The sequence below is a fragment of the Puntigrus tetrazona genome, chromosome 18 (genome assembly GCF_018831695.1).
Source record: "Puntigrus tetrazona isolate hp1 chromosome 18, ASM1883169v1, whole genome shotgun sequence".
Taxonomy (NCBI): domain Eukaryota; kingdom Metazoa; phylum Chordata; class Actinopteri; order Cypriniformes; family Cyprinidae; genus Puntigrus; species Puntigrus tetrazona.
In genome coordinates, this window is record NC_056716.1 from 19,459,682 (window position 1) to 19,480,728 (window position 21,047).

Consider the following 21,047-nt stretch of genomic DNA (forward strand, 5'->3'; position numbering starts at 1 on the left):
AATGTAATTGTGATTAATCATTTGACAGTACTATATACACACACACACACACACACACACACACACACACATATATATATATATATATATATATATATATATATATATATATATATCTGAAAATTAATTTATTAAAGATGAATTTCCAGCATCATTACTCCAGTTTTAAGTGTCACACAACACATTATATTATTCTGATACTTAATTCTCAAAAAAAGCTGTTATTTTAAATTGTAATAATATTTCACACTATTATGTTTCCATTATTTAATCTTTGCTCAAGCATATGCAGCCTTGGTTGAGCAAAACATACTACAGACCTCTCTGTGGCTTTTCCTGAGGATTGGTTTGTTTCATCCGTCTCTTGGAAAACTGCTTCTGATCGGACAGATGCTGCTGCATGCGTCAGATATCAATACGGGAAGGTATCGAAGAAGTGGCTAATGATCTGTCACAGTCGTGCGCAATCCAGAGCACCATTTCTCTCGGCGCACACGAAACAGATGTTCATTTATCTCAGCGGTCATTAAAAACCCCAAGCTCTTTCTTACTAATTGTATATAGGCTAAGTTTAGCTGCTGACCCAAATGTTACTCTGTCACGCACAATCGGTCAAATCCGTCCTCCATACGGAGCCATTCCTTATAGAGAAGGCCTGTGAGTTGTTGGAGTTATTTTGCATGTGTTGCACATTGAGCAAAAACAAAAAAAACAAAAAGAGAATGACATCTAATTTCTTGTGTCTCACTTTAAGCCCTTTGTCCTGTTTGAATAACATATAACTCCTTTACATATTTCATTGTTGAGCTGTTGTCAGCTTTCATGTCTCAATTGAAATCCTACCCTCTAATGCAAAAGAGGAAAATTTCATATGCGTCCAACAAATCAACATATGACTAAATTCGGTTCCATATTTTATTCATCAGCAAGCAGTTAGCAAATGAAAGAAGTGACGCGGTTGCAAATGGAAGGGCTGAGAGATTGTGTGCCTTGATTTTAAGCAGCAGTTGTAATGTAGTGTCCTCTGGGCCTTGTGCATTATTCAAGCGAACATCTTTTTCCCCTCAATAGGGATGACAGGGATGCATGGAGTGGCTAGAAAACATCATTTAAAATATAAATGACTGTGTGATTTCTCTGTGCGTGTGTGTGTGTGGTTTCAGACCCATCTGATTTATTAAGATTTTCAAATAATACACGTTGCGCTATTACAATGTTATTATATATTTTGCGCAGTACACGCACGCATACTTGTGTATTTCTAAACAACGAATAAGGTATTTCACTCACACAGATTTTAGAGGGTTTTTCTTGATGGATACTGATTTTTATTTATTTATTTTTTAGGGTTATTTGTTATACAGTATCCTTCGATACTGGTTTTAGAGGGGTTTTCTTTGGATGCTGATTTTTAGTTTACACACACACACACACACACATTCTTTTTATGACCAGACATTGTTTTTAGACTTAACTGATAGATGCTAAATGTAAAGTTTTAGATTTTTTCACTTATTGTAGGGTTTTCTTTGGATAGACACTCATTCCAGGAGTTTTTTTGTGCAATGCATAAACATTCATATATTTTTATTACAGTACATATATATATATATATATATATATATATATATATATATATATATATATATATATATATATATATATATATATATATATATATATATACTGTAATAAAAATATAATAAAATCATTAGCCCATGAGGTCCGATGGTTGGGAATATATATATATATATATATATATATATATATATATATATATATATATATATATATATATATATATATATATATATACATCCCAAACCGTCTGACCTCATGGGCTGATGATTTCCAGCTGTAACCAATCAGCTCACGATGAGTGTGTGCAGGTGTTCCCCGTCCGTTTCAAAGGCAATGCTGATGTGAGCTCAGGACGTTCATAACAATATATATACAGTATATATATATATATATATATATATATATATATATATATATATATATATATATATATATATATTTTAACATATATTTTTCTGAAAATATTTATGCATGTAAATATGCTCGTTATAATCTATCTAAACACCGAGGTTGTTTACATCTGAATTTTGCAAACAGAGTATTTCGACTTTCGACTACAAATACTAATGAGTTCGCCTTGTGTTATAGCACGTCAGAAACATAACCAGCCTAATTCAGTTAGCTCTCTCATCAGATATTATCAGCAGACATTTCCCTGTTGTTACAGATGTTTAGTGTCTATGGACCTCAGTGGAGACAGTTCAGGCATCAGGAGTGAGTCTGAGTTTCTGGTCATGTTGGCTGTAACAGAGATTACCTTAAACCCTACCGACCGCCCGGCACGTATCAAAGCTAGGTCCAGCCTGCTGAGAAGCTGGAGTATCTCTTTACCCGTATTGTTGTGTAAGGACAGATATCTGAGTGATGGAGAGTTTTGTGCTATTGCCTGTTGCTCCAATCAAAAAAAAAAAAAAAAAAAAAAAAAAAACCCTTGTAATCTTCTCGCTCTTTCTCTGTCTCCCTCTCTATTTTTACTCGGCCAGCATGCGCTGTCAAACTAATCCTCTTTGGTTTTGAAGTTTGCACTTGGTGTGACTTCTGAAACAACCTCACATTCTGGCATCAGATGCGTGCATGCGGAAATAAAATATGAACGTGTGAGGGGAGAAATAACATCTGATGGACAGAAGACAAGAAATGAAAAGATGACAAGGAGAGGAATGGTCGGTTAGAAAGATCATGCAAGCGATAAAGCAAAAGAAATCGCATTGAATGTTTGATTATTACTATGATAACATTAGCATAAATTAAAGAAAATGGTCATATTAAATACTGTCGCATATGTGTTATTATTCATTTATTTATTTGCAATAATGTGATCTTTGGATGAGAAATTACACTTGAAGGAAATAATGGAAAATAATGTCAGAAAGCAGAATAAATATTTTTTTGTGTGCGTGTGAAGTGGTGGGTCTCAATCTAAAGCTGTTACTCAGTCTTAGTCTAAAGCCTTGACATTTGACTTCAGCTTTGCAATAAAAATATATTTCACCGGCTAATTTCTTAATTAGGGTGAGGAGTGCACATAAAAATCAAAACGGGACTTTTATTTTGTACTCTTCAGTTTTCACAGAAATATCAATGGCTGCTGCACTTCACATAAATATATAACTTCACATTTCAATTAAGAAATTAGTCACTAACCTATTTTTATTGCAAAACAGAAGTCAAATATCGAACCTTATTTATTGAGGCTTCTATTTATTTTCCATTACAGTAATGAGACTGGAGTGAGAAATTGTGCTCGCTTTTCTTTTTTTAAAATAAAGGCAGAATGGAAATAAATTAATTCATTAAGATTTTTCAAATCTCAACAAACGTATCCGTCAAGAGAAGTCGATATTTGCAACACAATTTCTCATAGCGACTAATTTCTTAATTGGTGATATATATAACACGTAATAAAACTTTTATTTTTATTTAGTTTTCACGGCGAGGGTTCATTGCAATTAAAACATGTAGCGTGCACTGAAATGCTGATACTTTATTACACATTTTATTATAATTTCACGCTACTATCAGCATCGTTTTCCTGCAGGCAGATGAAGTCTTTCGTACCTTCTGTCTTTCTCTCTTTCTTCTTCCAGGTTTCGTGAGATTCAGTCAGCTAAAGGTGAGCTCAGGAATCAGACGAGAGAGAGAGAGAGAGAGAAAAAGAGCAGACACTGACAAGAGCTCAGAAAGCTGTGTTTGCATTATTTTATGCACCAGGCGCATTTAATTACCAGCTTCTAATTACTGCTTTGCGGATTCATCTACATCACTTTTTTTTTGCCACCAAGCTCAATCTCGTCCCGGTCCGCTGTTAGCCATCTACCTCTTCCTCACCCCGACCGGCCAAAAAGAAAAGCCTTGCAGATAATTACCGAACATGGAGATCGCTTGCTCTGCGGTTTGGTTTAATTAGCTCTACCTTCCTTCATCTTCGCCTCTTGTTCTCGCTTTCTTTCCTCCAAGCCCGGGCCGGGGGCGAAAGGAAGTGTGCGTAACGCGCAAAAGGTCACCGATGATTCATATACGGCCCATTGTTTCTCCTTCCTGTGTATTTTTGGTTGTTTGTAGCATTCTGCTAAACTCCCGGGTGGCATTTGAATACGACGGCCGAGTTCTGCTGTTACCGAAGACCTCCAGAACATATGGATTCACTTCGGCAAATGTCAGGCATTAATTCGCTGCGAAAACACCGGGCCGGCGAGCAGATGGCGAAGCGAGACGACAAATATTAGCAGCGAGGGAAAACGGAAAATTATCGAGTTAAATTGGACCGAAAAAAAGGACGTTTAATAAAATAGCGGTTTTGTCTAGCGCTAACAATCATTGCAATCTGTTCCTCATCATTAGCCGTGTCTGCTCGCGTATATATCTGCATCGGCACGAGGACAAAGTCAAGGAGAAATATCTCAATTATGGCGCACAGAAAGTTGAGTGCAGGAAAAGCAGCATCAATAGTGGATTGTGATTCAGTCAGCACTTACGGAAAACTCCATTTTTCACCGCTGACATCTTTCAAACGACGTAAATGAAAAACTGTTTATTTCTGCCTTGCAATTAAATACAGCGTAAACAAGTTGATCGGGAGGCTCTGCGGTATGAAGAGCTTTGGGGACTTTATTTGGGTTCTGGAATACTGTAGTCAAAATATCCGCTGATCACAGCCATCTGTGTCTGATTAGGCTGGTGCTTGTTCATTTTTTAGTCTTTTTAGTATTTTATTAAAATCTAGCTTTTACCTTTAAGTCATAGATGTTGTGTGTGTGTATATATATATATATATATATATATATATATATATATATATATATATATATACGGCTACTTCAACACCAACTTGGTTGCTTGCTATAGGATTAATGAAATTGGCAGAAGAAGTCATTTCAACTTAAATTATATTCAATCCGACTTAAATGAATTGAGTCTCATATAACTTAAAAATAAGATTAAGATAATAAGAAATTATTGATTAAAGTAATATTTTATTTTTAAGTAAAAGAATACTTTCGTTTACGTTTTAATTCAATTTGTATTTTATTTTATTTAAAAATGGCATCAAAGAGCAATATCTATCTATCTATCTATCTATCTATCTATATATATATATATATATATATATATATATATATATATATATATATATATATATATAGTATATAAGTATAGATATTTTGGTTTAACTTTTAAGATGCTTGACTCAACAAAAACTCAAAGTATTATGCTATCTGAACAACAATAATTATCACAATTGATATGACCAAAATCACGTTTTGTTTTTGTTTTTTTGTTTTTTTAATGAGTGTCTGTAAATTATTGCATTAAGTAACGTATGCAATATAAGTTTCTGCCAAGAGTTTCATAGCCTTGAGGTTCCACACTTCATTAGAATGTTCTAAAGAAGCTAGAACGTTGTTTAGTTAACAGACGATAAAAAAAAAAACAGCAGGCCTATAGGAATTTGAAACTTGATAACTTTTTTCCTCTAACTGCAGCAAATAACTCTTAAAGACACTTCATTTTAGGAAAATGTCTGTGAGATATAAAAAGTGAGGTGGCTGTTCTGAAGAGGGAGCAGGTGGGTTCTCACCGGGGCAAGCTGTTCTTGAAGATGATTTTCAGGCATGTTGCTTGCTTGCTACCTGTCAGAATCCAAAATTGTAATTCACTTTCTGAAGCTTCCAGCTGTGCTGCGAAAAAAGTGCATAAAAGACAGCCAATCCAAATGTTAATGCTAATGGGAAAATGTGTCTAATCCATTCAGACCACAATAAAAGAGCAGATAAAGGTTATTCTCCATCCGAAGCGCGGAATCAAACTCTATGCAATTTTATTTCTTCTCACAAACCTTTAAGTAAAATGTCCTTATGTGATGGAGCTGGGAGATGGACGACCTGCTGTGTGGAGCATTAGTAAGTTCTAAGTAATGAAGGCTTTTACGAGGTTACACCAAGTTTAGATGTGAGGGAGAGTTCTGTGAGACAGATGCAATATGCAGTTTCGTAAGAGGAATATATGGAGAACTTTAAATGCATGCCAAGTGAAATGTTGAGCCTATTGCATATTTATTTTTTTAGTTGTGTTAAGTGCTTTGAGTATATTGGTCGTGTCGTGATGCTGTCGTAGTCGGTGACTGTTTCAGGGTTGTGTGATATCAGAATTGAGGGATGTAGACTATTTTTATTATGACGATTAATTGTGAGTTTATATCTCGCGTTTATAACTCATAAATTGCGATTTCTATCAAGCTATTCTAACTTTACGTCTCAATTTGTATAGCGCAAATCTTAATGAACTGCAGAATTACGTTTTTTATGTTTATCCGGTGGCGAAAACAAGCTTCCATGAGCGCTCCAACAAGCTTTTTGGTTACCCACATTCTTCAAAACATCTACTTTTGTGTTCGACAGAAGAAAGAAACTCACACAGGCTTGGAACAACTTGGATGTTTAGTAAAAGATGACGATTTTCATTTTCAGGTGCACTGTCCCTTTAAACGCCGCGCATTCTCTCAGCTCGTTTGATTTCAGTAGTTGCTGTATTATTAACGAACAGCTGCTAAGTGCGGCAAATAAGATTGTTAAAGAATGATTTTTTTTGCATTTTAGGCAAACAAATTAATTGCAATGAAAGGATGGGCTGTTTAACAACAATTAAGCAATTGAGTAATTAGATGTGATGTTTAACCCACTCCACAGGAAAACCTCAGCTGAATAAAACAGATTGAGAGGCAAATTGTGGATGAGCGGCACACTCGCTGTTGAGCAGTGGGCAGCAGCATCTCAGTATGTAAGGCGTACGGACAGATGCTCACATTATGAGTGGGGCGGGCGAGGGGCGGATCTGTGCCAGTAAGAGCAGCTGGGGCAAACCCTTGCTGGAGACACTACGACCCCCTTGTGTTCCTCCGATGTACCGTCTGTCTAATTGCGTTAATCTATGACATCAGAGACCTGATCTATCGTATAATGATGGCATAATCTCTTTCGCATGAAATGAAATGCATAGAGAGTTCTTCTGGTCCAGGATCAGTACCGCCCCTTCTGGAGGTCTCTGTAACACATTAAAAGCATGCGTGTTTTGTGTGTGTGTGTGTGTGTGTGTGTGTGTGTGTGTGTGTGTGTGTAAATGCGCTGAGGAAAAAAAAAGAAGTGCAGAAATGATTTTTCACTCAGAAAATGTTAGTGAATTTCACAACGAATAAAAAAACCCCCTTAAAACTAGTAGAAAGTTGAATGACTGAAATATTATTTTCTTGAAAAATGTACTTTGTTTATTCTTGGAATTTAGGTATTCAGTGTGTATCTGGGATAGTATGTTTACTAAAAGTAAAAGTAAAACCCTTAGAATGTTATTTAATTTAAGTTAAACTTGATAATGCAGTTACTGAAATAAAATGATTAAATTACATTTAAAAATGCATACATATATATTTAAATATATACATATATTACATTTAAAAAAATAACAAAAAATATTTTTTATTAGACGTTTCTTTCATAGAATTGCATCATATAATGACTTGAGTTTATATCTCACAATTCTAACATTATAACACAATTGTGACTTTGCATATATATGTGTGTGTGTGTGTGTGTGTGTGTGTGTGTGTGTGTTTTCGAGCAGCCGAAACTGCAGTTTGTCCTAGTACTAGGAAATCAAGTGCATTTATTTTTGGCAGCACATCAGCTCAAATTAGTTCACACATGATCTTCACAAATTCCTGCCTACCCTCAGAGGACCAGCTGGGAACACAGCAGTGGCTCTGTGAAATAAAGCATGTGAGCTTACCCATAATGCCTTGAGTGCCGTGGGTATATCAGCACGCACTGATGTAGCTTGACGTCACTGAGCTCCTGTAGAGGTGCACTGCAGTGAAGAATACACCTTCATTTTGCATCTCAAGGTAATTCTGATGCTCTCTTCCCCCATTAAATGAGCAAGCACGTGTTTATTTTTGAGCTTGTGTGTGCAATATATTGTCTGGTGCTGGCTGCAACAGTTCTGCCTGCCAAAACAAGCAGTCAGTGCTCAGTGTGCATCTCAAATAGCCTGGCTTACATCCAGGAGCCCGGCCAGGACGCTCTCTCACAATCAGCTTATTTCAGTCACCAGAATGCAAAGCATTGACGTCTCCTCAGTGATGTTGTCATTCAGCATATTGTGTTCTGTTTTTTAACAACAAAATGCCCCCGGGCAACAGGGCTGATGTACAGAAACCGGTGAAGTGGATTGTCAAAGAAAGGGAGAGAAAAGAAGAGCTACATTGCTGTCAACTGCCTAGGCAGCTACCTACTAAGGTAGCATCATGCAATCAAACCCCATCGATCACAGTACATCATGGAGTCATTCAGTCAGATGGCAGGCAAATTCCGTTGTGCTTATATTGTATATACTATTGTATATACCACTGTTCACCCTGCATGGGTATCTATCCATAAAACATATATATATATATATATATATATATATATATATATATATATATATATATATATATATATATATATATATATATATATATATATATATATATATATATATATATATATATATATATATATATATATTTTTTTTTTACAATGTTTCTACACTGGACACGCTGCATCTAAATTATCGTACAAATACGATAATAATCGTACATCTGGTGTTTTTTCATTTGCGAATGCAAAATCGATGGTTAAACAAGTCTGGCGTCGCTTCTTTTTTCCACGTGACAGATTTGATTTCGGGAACGCTTACCAGGAATTCTAAACGTTTGAGTAAGTTCAAAACGTGCCTGGAACGCAGCATTAATATACACGTCACGCACACAAATATGATTTAATCTGAACGTTTTAATTTGGATGTGATTAATCGCGATGATTCGATGGACGGCAGTATAATATGCATGCGCTACAGTAAATTGTATTTAAATGAAAGGTTTTGCAGGTTTTAATAAAATGTAAATGAATTAGAGTCATAATAAGCATGTTTCCAATGCGTGCCTCAGGCTCGCAACTCATTCATTAGAATCTTTGGTAACCCACGACTCGTTCGGTTTTCGTCCTCGCTAACGTTCAGTTTCTTGCATTCCATTAATGTGATCAAATGTAAAAGCTAATGCTTGGTAGATTTGAACACAAACCTGAAAACAAACTGGTCTTACTAATAGCTTTCCAAGACAAATTTAAGTGCTACAGGAACATCAAATAATATATCATTTTAGTAAAAATTTAGTCTTTGGTTACAAGCGAATAACGAGGCAGCTCGTAGAATCGTGCTTACGACTAAATCAGACCTGAACCTAAGTTTTCTTTTCGTTTACTTTGCATTTACCTTCCATATTATTTAACGTGTGCATCGTTTAAAACAGGCGAATTGAATTGCCTAGCTTTTAGGCTTCGTAATTAAAAAATATTTTACTCTCACGGGCCAAAATAATGGAAGTGCCTCCTTGTAGCCTTGAGATTGAAGCTCACATTGAAGTATGTGATGAACACAAACTTGTTTTCCTACGTGTTCACTCTGTGAATTATGGCTCCTCTTAATACTACAGTCATTTCAGCTTGCTATGGACCGAACTCGTGTTGCTATTTTAACAGCCTTAATTTTAAATATACACACTGTTCCTGTCGCCTGAACCCCGGGACCCTGATGCTTTGATTTGCAGCCAAGTTACAAGTTCAGTTGCACTGTGTTCTCATACAACCGGGCCTTGTCCCCGGAGCCGTCTGTGAAGATAATTAGAGCACTGCTTCAATGGCACATGCAGCCTTTTTAATATATTTGAAGAAATGTTTAATGAAATATTTATACTATTAATGACGGAAGTGTAAAACCATGCAAAATTCATTATTGATGGTTTGGCCAGTGTGAGTTTTAAAATGCAGGGCTAGATTATTTAAAAGTATCAAATGCTCGTTTGTTTTTAGTTCTGTCAAGCTAATTAGGCAAAAAATAAATATTTGTTCGCATGAGCTACGAGTTTATTCGAAAATCTTTCAGACCGATCTCGTGGCAGTTCGTACATACTTTACGAGGTGGCTAATTTGTACGAATTCGTACGACCTCACTCATACGAATTCGTATTTTTGCTAAATTGTACGTATTTTACGAGTTGCCAATTTATACGAATTTAGACAAAACTGTGCAAGTAAGGTCGTACGAATCTACGAATTAACCACCTAAAAAATATCAGTCGTGAGACCGTGTTGGATCTGCAAATTGATATATTGGACGATTACTAAATGAAAACTTTCGGTTTAGTCACAATAGCTTGATTTTACTATAACAACCACAGGATGCGTCCGCGTTTGGCTTTGTATAATCACCGTCAGGCATTCGAGCGTCTGTCTGGTTTCGCAGTTTTGGCTTTTTGAGAGCGATTTAAATGTTTTGTGTTCGAGCTTGTTGAACCTAAAGTAAAAGGAGCTCCCTCGGGACAGGAGGAATGAATGACAGCGTGGGGCCTGTAATGATGGCCGCTGGAGAAACGCTCCTGCTGGGAATGGCAGACTGGTGTGATTACTATTGAGCTTCCAGCCGTGACCCTGGAGACATGCTGCATTTGGGTGTAGATTTGAGCTCCATCGGGCCTAGAGAGCATTTGGCCTAGGAGAGATGGCGCGGTGTTCAGTTTCGAGGGACAGAGTCTGAACACCGCTGTGCATTTTAACCGTCGCAATCAAAAACCAGCAACAAGTATCATGAAGAACAAAGTGCAAATGATTGTCGCATGACTTTTCGATGTTAGGTCGGTAACACATTATTATAGGGTCTCTTAACTAGTTGCATGCATATTACTGGAATATTAGCCATTTATTAGTACTAATTAAGCACATATTAATGCTTTATTCTACATGACCTTATTCTGCATCCAATACTTGAACCTAAGAAATTAATTTCAGGTATTGGGGGAATTTAGTGATTTTATTGAAGGAAAAGTAGTAGTTAACAGTGAATAAGTGTTCTCTATTCTATAATGTTACCCAAACTTTCAATGCAATTCTTTTTACCTGATAAAACACTTTTTTTATGCTATTAGTGATCCCAATCTCTATAATATCTAACACTACTACTACATCTATAATCTAGATATACAATAATGGAATATTTGCATCATATACGTTTCAAAATCATTTTATTTCATCATTTATTGGGAAGGAGCAGGATGAATGTTCTAGTCAAAGATTCGGTATGACATGAGGATGAGTAAATGAGTTTCTGTGCGCGAACTACGTGGGATCTTTATTTTTCTTTGTAGGACGTCTGACTCATTTTTCTGAACTGAACCAAATCTGTCCCTTCCTGAGCGCAATGTTCTTGAAGAGACGGCATACGTTTAAGCAATTCGTTATTATTTCATCGAATTACCAAAATTGCCCTGTCCTCCAAACTCAATAAGCCCTCCAAAAACTATAACTTCAGTCATAACTTTAGCAAAAATAGGGTGTGATACTGCGTCAGTGCAATGATGACATTGGGGATGGGACATTCAGAATATCGGGAATCAGCAAGACGTGTGTTTTAAGAATAGCACGCTTTTAATTCAGCAATTGCAAAACATAAAGACATTTATGGTATATAAAAAAACATTGTATTTAGAAATATAGAAATAGCATTGTCTTCAATAATCTTAAAATATCCTTCAGCAGCAATTCAGCATAATAGAATGATTATATATACACACACACATATATATATATATATATATATATATATATATATATATATATATATATATATATTCACAATATATGCAGCCTTGGTCTTTCAAAAACATAAAAAAAAAAAACTTACCGACCCCAAACTTTCAACTGTAGTTTACATCATGATGCTGAATGATTACCATGGTGTGAACTTCAAAGAATGTCCAAAATACATTAGAACTTCTTTATATATATATATATATATAAAAATAACGTAGTATGGTATTTACATGCTTCTACAGCACTTCAAAGAACAACACCGGGGTACATGGAACTATTCAAGAGCACAAAATTAAAGGCCTCAGCATATCCGTGATGTTCTCTTCCCTCAGAAGTTTTCCCGAAAGTTCTCATTTTTCTCAAAGTTCTCTCGTTTTTTTTTTGTGGTTAAATCTTGATGCATTGGCTGAATTTGTCAATTTTTTCCCTTTTAGACAGGAACAAACCGGCGCTGTCTGGGATTACGGATGCTCCAGCCCCTGCCATGACAGCAAGCGATTGAAGAGAATATGGAACAGCAGACAGATAAATCATATGACACGGCAGCCATTTTAAATGACAAACATTCTGACCCCCAAGCGTCCTTTTGGTCAGTTTAATACTCACCCGTTTCCTTCGGCTCATCGCTCACAAACAAACGGATGTCATACCACAGTACGGATCGGCCTCCAGACCCTGGGCTTCCTAACGTGAGTCAAAATACATACTCTATATTTTCACTACGGTGTTAGTTATTCGGGATGCAAGCATTAAATTTAAGCAATTGGTAAATGCATATTTTCCAAGACTGACTAACGTTGCATTGACAATATCTTTTATCAATTCTTTTTTCCATGGGAGTCAAACCCGTGATGTAATTTTATTCCTGTGTTGCAAATTTTTTGCATCATCATTCCAATTTTTACTGTCACGTGAAATCATTCTAATATGCTACTTTATTTATTTATTATTATATACATTTTCTTTTCGGGGAGAGGGAAATTTTGGTAATCCAGTGAAGTAATATCGAATTGCTTAAGCGTGTGCCGTCTCTTCAAGAACATTGCGCTCAGGAAGGGACAGATTTGGTTCAGTTCAGAAAAATGAGTCAGACGTCCTACAAACTCATCGCTAAAATAAATAAGGTTCCCACGTAGTTCGCGCACAGAAACTCATTTACTCATCCTCATGTCATACCGAATCTTTAACCAGAACATTCATCCTGCTCCTCCCCAATAAAAGTAAATGAGGAAATAAAATGATTTTGAAAACATGTATTGCTGATTAGGTGCTCAAGAAACACGTATTATTGTTATTATTGTTGAAAGCAGTTGTGCTGCTTCATATATTTTGCTATATTCTTTATACAGAAATGTATTATTCATTAAGTATTCATTAATTTTAGTTGATGCTAATTGCATTAGGTATTATTAAAATTTGTTAATGCACTGTGAGCTAACTTGAACTAGCAATGCATGATTGCAGTTTTAGAAACTAATATTAACAATGATAATAAATACTGTAATAAATGCATTTTCATTGTTTGTTCGTGTTGGTTAATAATTTACTAATGTTAACAAATGACAGCTTATTGATACCATGCCTTTACTTTTGATCAGTTTAATGCATCCTGAATAGAAGCAGTAATTAAAAAAGTAACATTTCAATTGAATTCTAGCTCTCCATGTGAATCGAACCCAGGACTATAAGGTAGGCTTTGAGATGTAAATATTGCACGTTTCACCAACTGTGTGCCTCTACCAAAAGAAATGAACAATATTAATATGCTGGCATATTTGAAAACCGGTGCTTCTGCATTTATTATCATCACACATATCCAGCTTCATATCTATGTGTTTTTTTCTTATAGACGGTATGTTTGTTCAGTAGCTCATGAAGTACAGAGATGTACCCATGTAACTACGGTTTGACAAAACAGTTCAAATCTGTGTAAAAGAAAGTTGAAATGACACGGCTGCATCAACGAATGCGTTTTTATATCGCTTTTGCATTTGTTAACGCTATCTGGTAAGTTCAGGGTTGGATTCGGCGTAAAGCGTATTTTCACCACGATAGAGCTTTAACATTTAGCGACAGCAGTACGCACCGATATCAACTTAATGCAAACGTGCCAGGGCTCACGTATTGAATGTGTGTTTCAGCGCCTCCCAACGGACATTCCTCTTCGAAACTGCGGTGAATCATGCAGTAATGTAAATGTATATAAAATACAAAATTGGCCCAGAGGTACAGGTCGCTTTGCCTCCTTGTTTCTTCTCTGTTGAGTTCATGCAGTTGGTTTTTCTAAACTGCGCTTGTTGTTCAACAAACCTTTCCATCACAGTAACGAAAAAAGCCTAAATTGCTATCTTTTGCATAAAACCCGGCCCGGCGACGTCTGCTTTACTCCAAAGCTTGTATAGGCGTCAGTTTCCCCACGAACATTTGTTTTTGTTGTTCTGCGCCATAATTGTAGAGGTAGATGTTTCATACCCGTTTTTTTTTCTCTCTCTCTCCTAGATTTCACTGTGTTTAAAGGAATCTGTTTTTTGGCAGTGTTACAGGGGCCCATCTTGAGCTGTTCTGCCCGACTGCGGCTCTGCTGGAGAACTCGGAGGGGTCTTTTTCAGCTCTCGGAGCTGCCGGAGGATCAAGCCGTTGCGCGCGCGAGGCGTTTCATTATTTCTCTGAGCCTTCATCCTCGTTGCTCGCGTGTGTTATCGTTGTTTATCTTCTGCATTGTTCGCGCGCACGCTTTCCAGCTTCTCATTAGCCAACTGTCGCAGGCGGTTCTGATGTGGGTCCGGTCGCCGCCGGTGTTCACGGGGTCGCGGCGGGCGATCCCGTGTCCTCGTTTGCATCAGAGGAACGAACGGAATGTCGAAGCTCTCCATAGGGCAGGTGCTGCTTTCTCTCCACTCTGTCCTCCCATCTGCCACATTAACGCACCGGGGTTTGTCACTCCCTGATATTTTTAAGACAGCAGCGAAAAGTGGAATAATGAGCTCATCTCTTTTTTCGGTCGCATTTTAATGATGACTCATTCCATCACCGGGACGCTGGACTAAGGCGGTCATATTTAAACAAAACCTTTCATGGGTTTAAATAACCTTTCCGGCCAATCCCAGTTATTGCGACTGGATTTTTTGGATACACACTTTCATTTACACCCCAGACAGAGTTCCAGAAATTGGCTGATGAACTTGAGGGCATTCGATTTAGACACGGCAACTCGGTCTAATTTGCAGCTCCCTGTCAACATAATTTCAGTCCGGCCTAATCTAACCTTTTTTGTCTTGGACAATTGCCTTCCGTGCGCAAACGCTAGTATGAACTTGCTAAGGAAACCTTTGGGCCCTTTCTCGGTGACCCCCGACCCTTGTTAGCATGATGGGCTCTGTCTTAGCTGGTGATTATAAAGTCGTTTTATGGTCACATGACATCGTGACTGCAAAGAAGAGGATTTCTGTTTTGAAATTTTTGATAGCCGATGGCGGGAATAGTTCACGATGCTTGAAATCCATACGATGAGAACATTTTTTTATTTTTTAGGAAAATTCGTTGCGCTACACTAGTGTTTAAAAGTTCGAAAGTCTCGTGTTCAGCGAAGCCACATTTATTTGATTAAACATGCTGTGATTTTCTGAAATTGTACAATTTAAAAATACTTTTTAACTGTTTTATTATATTATAAATGCATTTTGTTCCTTTGATTCCTGCCTGAATTTTTTACTGTAGTCACACAATCCTTCAGAAATCATTCTAATATGCCGATATGCATCATACTTTTTCCACAATAACAGCATTTATTTGAAATAGAAATGAAAGACTATAAATGTCTATACTGTGACTTTTGATGAGCGCATTGGCCGATGAATAGATGTATTCATTTCTTTCAAAAAAATGTATTCTCCTGGCCTCAGACTTTTAAAATCGTAGCGTGTTTGCATTCATGTTAAATATTTTTTTTCACAAAAGCGCGTTCCTTTTGGATTCTGTAGAATAAATAACTCTGGGGTGAACAAAACTTACACGTAAATTCCTTTAATTGGAAGTTTTCTCTTTATGGGATCGATACAGCACTTCTCTCTTTTTTTAACAGCGTCTCTTTTGAAGTCACGGCAATGAAAAGAATAGACAGATATTAGCTGTACGTTTCTGCTCTCGCAGAGCAAAGCTTTCCAGTTCGCTGTAAATGGGAGGTGAACGGCACAATTGTGTGGGATTGACAGTTAAGCAAGCAATAAGACTGTCAAAATGTGAGGAAAGGCTCAATTTTATGCAAACGAGCGGCGAAGAATGCCAGGTTGAGCCAATCGCTGTCTGTCATAAATTATACCGGAGTTTTTGTTGCATTCAGTGCTAAATCACATTTTATATTGACATAACGCAGCTTTCATTATGGCTGGGTTAACAAAAGTGTATTAAATAAACATCGTACAGTATGCATACTTTGGGGATTCAGAACTGAAAGACATAAAGCATAGAATGCAGCGGTGAACTTTTATTTTAAGGACTTTTGCAGGCTCCTGATTGTTATTTAAAAGATTGAAGTGGCTTACTTAGTTACTAGTCATTTAACAGATGCTTTTGGTGTAAGGCGGCTCACAGTTCACTAATTGTAGGGCTGGTCCCTCTGGACCACCCTGAGGTTAAGTACCTTTCTCAAAGGCACTACGATTGTAATCTCAGCAACTTTGTAATTCCTGGCTCACCTTACTGGAATTAAACAGACAACCTTTGTGTTAGCAGCCCGGATCGCTCACTGTTAAGCTGCCACATATATTCATGGAGGCTGGAAATAAACACACCTCCTGCATAATTGGCTTGCCCTTTTAATTCGCCACAGTGATTATTCAAAAATGTCTGACTTGAATTCATGGTTTGTCATTTTATGTGGTATAAATATTGCATGAAGAAAATATCTCAAGCTACTGTTCAAATTAAAGGTTACTGTGTGTTATGACGGTACGCACTGTAGCCGGTTTTGTTTAGGATGGGATTAGAATTATAATGCAAAAAGTTTCTACACCTTGCATGACTTTGCATATTTTCCATAACTTTTGTGTCTCTTGAAATCTTCTGTAAAAAAAAAAAAAAAAAAGATTATATATATATTTATACACACACATACACACACATATATATATATATATATATATATATATATATATATATATATATATATATATATATACATACATATTTATTTATTTATATATATATATATATATATATATATATATATATATATATATATATATATATATACATATTTTTATATATATATATATATATATATATATATATATACATACATATTTATATATAATGCTCTGCATTAAATAAATAAATAAAAATAGTATTCTGTACAAGTCATGTTTGACATCAACATTAAAGACTTCACGCGTCTCGTTCAGCGATTGTATATAAAAAAATTAGTTTGAGAATCTGTACGCAGCTGAACAAAAGTATGAACAAAACTGTGGCCTTGAGTACTCTGATTGTGTTCTTCATATAGATCAGCAATAGAGCTCAATGGTACCATTCTGGAAGTAAAAACGCCATTCAAAATGTCCAAAGCAAAATTGATTTTTAGCATATTGATTTTTTACACATAAACTTTCAGACAGAGGCGCCACTGCTCAGAGGTTGATAAATGATGATATAAAGTCATTGCAGCTTTAAGTTTTGATTATGTAATATACATACATATATGTGTATTTGATGACTCCCAAGCGTTTCAGTCAATTATTAATTTTTCCAAACCCCTCTGGTGATGGGTCGAGCAGTGTTTGTGAGCTTTAAACGCCTAGTGGCAAAGAATGAATTTACATTTTCATTCAAAACAGCGCATAAAGGTCAACAAGTGGGTGGCAATCTTTCTTTTTCTAATCTTTCATGTTGACATCAACATTAAAGACTTTAAAAGCGTCTCGTTTCAGCGATTCGGGGTCGACTCTTTCTTTTGAGAATCAAAAACTTTGTACACGGTCACTTTCGGATTTAAAACTTTGCAGGATGTTTTCATTCCCTTACAGTGTTACACGCTGCATGAAAGGTCATTTTCAAAAATCCATAATGTGGCACTCATTGAAGTTTCACACCACCAAGGGCATATGTTTGGCTGGAAATGTACTTAGACCATCTGAGATGCAGATCATTTAGCTTTTTAAATCAAAACAGATTCGGAGGAATGTTGCTCATTTCATCAGTTGCTCACCAATGGATCCACTGCAGTGAATGGGTGCCGTCAGAATGAGATAAAACATCGCACTCCAGTCCAGTCCATCAATTTTACCTGTAATTTTTGCAAGAAACAATCCATTATTAATTAATTAATTATCCATAACATTGCTTTCTCCAGTAAAAAAAAAAATCAGATCAAACACTGTCGACACAGTCCAAAATAGTTATATATAGAAATTAAAAAAAGAAATATGTGAACAGAAGATGGGCTTTTTCACTGCTCAAAGCGTTATAGATTATGGATACGGTATTTTGAAATGACGGTTTAAAGTTAAAACTTCTTACAGACGCATAGCTTTTAGTTTCATAAGATGTTAATTGATGGACCGGAGTGGATTATTTGGACTCTCATTTTGACGGCACCCATTCACTAAAGAGCATCCATTGGTGAGATTAAGAAACAAACTCATCTGCATGGTTGCCCTGAGGGTTAATATATTTCAATTCTCAAGTCTGGGTGAATTATTTCTATTAAAATGGTAACCAGTGAAGGTTTTAGAGGCTGTGTGGAGTTTATATGAGGCTAGATACGGTAGGTATAGATTTTTCCATATTAGTTAGTTGATAAAACGTGATTGTGATTTGAGGAATTAAGTCACCTAAATCTAAATCTCCTATTTGTGTATTTACTAATAACCCTTCTCTGCCTTATACAGTGTCCATAATGTAATTCTAGGACTCGTGCCGCAGAAAAAAAGTGTGCAATCTGAACCCAGTTTGGTCGCTTGATCTTGTGCGACTAGCTCGGATGAACCCGTGGTCAGTCCTACCATCAAAGACTCCCGAGTTTTGATTCCTGCGAGGCCGGTCGGAGTGGTTCCACCCACTCAGAAACACTGCTAATGTGTCGAATTAGCTTCTGTAGCGTGAACTCTTTTGAAAACACCACTTGGCTAGACTGACATTTCAAGCAAATATCATCTGGCTGACATTACAAATTCACAGAACTGCTTTTCAAATCTGCTATGGAATATAACTACACACTCTCCAAATGTGCCGCTCTTGTTCTGATTTAATTTACCTGCTCTATTATTAATCTTAATTGCCCGACTGGCCTCTCAAGTATTTAGCACTCAACACCTGATTTGAATAATTTACAGAACACAAGTCCTAAACTGGAGAGCGTGGCTCTAAGATGTCGGTATGTAAAGATGTTTAACCTTCGATGGTGAGATCCAGGAGAACAAAATTGGTTGTGATTTTTTTCCTGATAGGGCAAGAGATGTACATACTGCACAAGGATGTTTTTTCGATTAGTAAAAGGACAAGAGGAAGATTCAAATATGTATGAAACAAAAATCTTGAAATAATCACATCTTGACAAAATTGCACTTTGACACTGTACTTTAATTAAGCAAGGATGCTTTAGATTTATCTTCACTTTAAATTTAGTAATGGCATGTTTAGTTTTACAATATATTTATGCTTTTCTCTTGATCCTACTTTTCATCAAAGAATTTGTTAACACAATAAATCTATCCACAAAAATTATTAAGCAGGGAAACTGATAATTCTAATTAAGAATAATACATATATATATATATATATATATATATATATATATATATATATATATATATATATATATATATATATATATATATATATATATATAATAATAATAAAAATCTTTTACAAATTATGCATATCAAAATATTTATGAAGGATCATGTGACATATAAAACTGGAGTAATGCTGAAGAATAAATTACATTTTAATATGTATGAAAATATAAAGCAGTTATTTTCTATCGTAATAAATGTTTATCAATTATCAATTTTTTTACTTTGAAAAACTTTTAAATATATATAACCAAAATATGTTTATGTGATTTATTAATATTTTATTTTCTTTCTTTTTTTTCTTCTTTTTTTAAATTTTATATTACAACTGTATGAGTTAAATGTGAGTTAAAGCCATTATTACGCAACGAGCAAACTAAAGCATAACTTTGTTAATTGTTCTGGTAGCAGGCAGCTACATCTGCTACATCTTAAGAGATTTTTTTTTTTTTATACAGTGCATGACTTAAACCTGGAACCGAATATCACTCCCAGCGTGAGTCTGGCCCACAGGAGGAGGAAATAAGACGTGACACCAATATAACCGACAAAACAGATGCACACTCCATAATGCACCAGCAGGACACGGAAACCGCCGTTGCTTTTGTTTCCCAAGGCGTTAAGAAAGGCTTTAAATAACTCATTTGGACATATGGACGACATCACTGCTTTACTTGGGATGCTTTATGCATATTCCACATTGCATTACAAAGGTGCAACACAATGGGAAATGAATAAAGAAAGCTTCCTCTTGTCACTTACTTTCTCTCTCTTGTTGTTGTTTCTTTATGTTAGCCAGGCCTGTGTCTCTGCCCACCTGTCTTCATGGGCACAGATTGGGGCAGCAGACGTCCATGCGGGTATTTAGATTTGTGCACAAAGCCCGGTGAACAGGAAGTTGGAGGGACTTGCATCAGGGCCCATCTGCTCTCTACAGCTGGCTGCCTGACAGCTGGAAATTGATTCTACTGAGATTGGTACCTGTGTCTCAGACTCAGCACTGCATACAGCCTGACCAGTGCATTAATGCAATTAATTTAGCCGGCAGTCTAAAAGCCAAAGATGGAGAGCGAGAAAGAGAGATGCCAATAAAGTCATGCCATCAACACTATCATACCATCAAAAGTAATGCTGATACAGCGCTTTGAATGGAGAGAGAGAGAGCGAGAGAAAGAAACTATATTGCTTCTTTCCATGAAGTTCATGCATCTTCTCAAACGCTTGCTGTTTTATGTCTGACATCAGCAAAAAAAAAAAAAAGAACGGATTTTATAAAGTTGTATTAATATTTTTTGTGTGTGTTTTTGTACACTGAAATTTTTTTTTCAGTGTATATTATGCATATGTAAAGGCACACACATGCAGTATATATTTCAAAATTATTATTATTATTAGGTTAATGATTCCTGTTGAAGGTCATACATACACTGAATTTATTTATTGATTTTAAATAAAATTGTGCAGAGGAGTTCAGAAATTAGGCCCAATGGAAAAAATT

The 21,047-nt window shown here is 36.0% G+C and overlaps 1 long non-coding RNA gene across 1 annotated transcript in view; it reads left to right on the top strand.

Annotated features, from left to right (window-relative positions):
• The window catches only part of LOC122323165, a 27,692-nt gene extending 7,152 nt beyond the window's left edge, over positions 1-20,540 (top strand). Inside the window, exons 4-5 of the long non-coding RNA XR_006246957.1 lie at positions 12,194-12,448; positions 20,008-20,540. This is a non-coding gene — a long non-coding RNA (uncharacterized LOC122323165). The remainder of the gene's footprint in view (positions 1-12,193; positions 12,449-20,007) is intronic.
• The last annotated feature ends 507 nt before the right edge of the window (positions 20,541-21,047 follow it).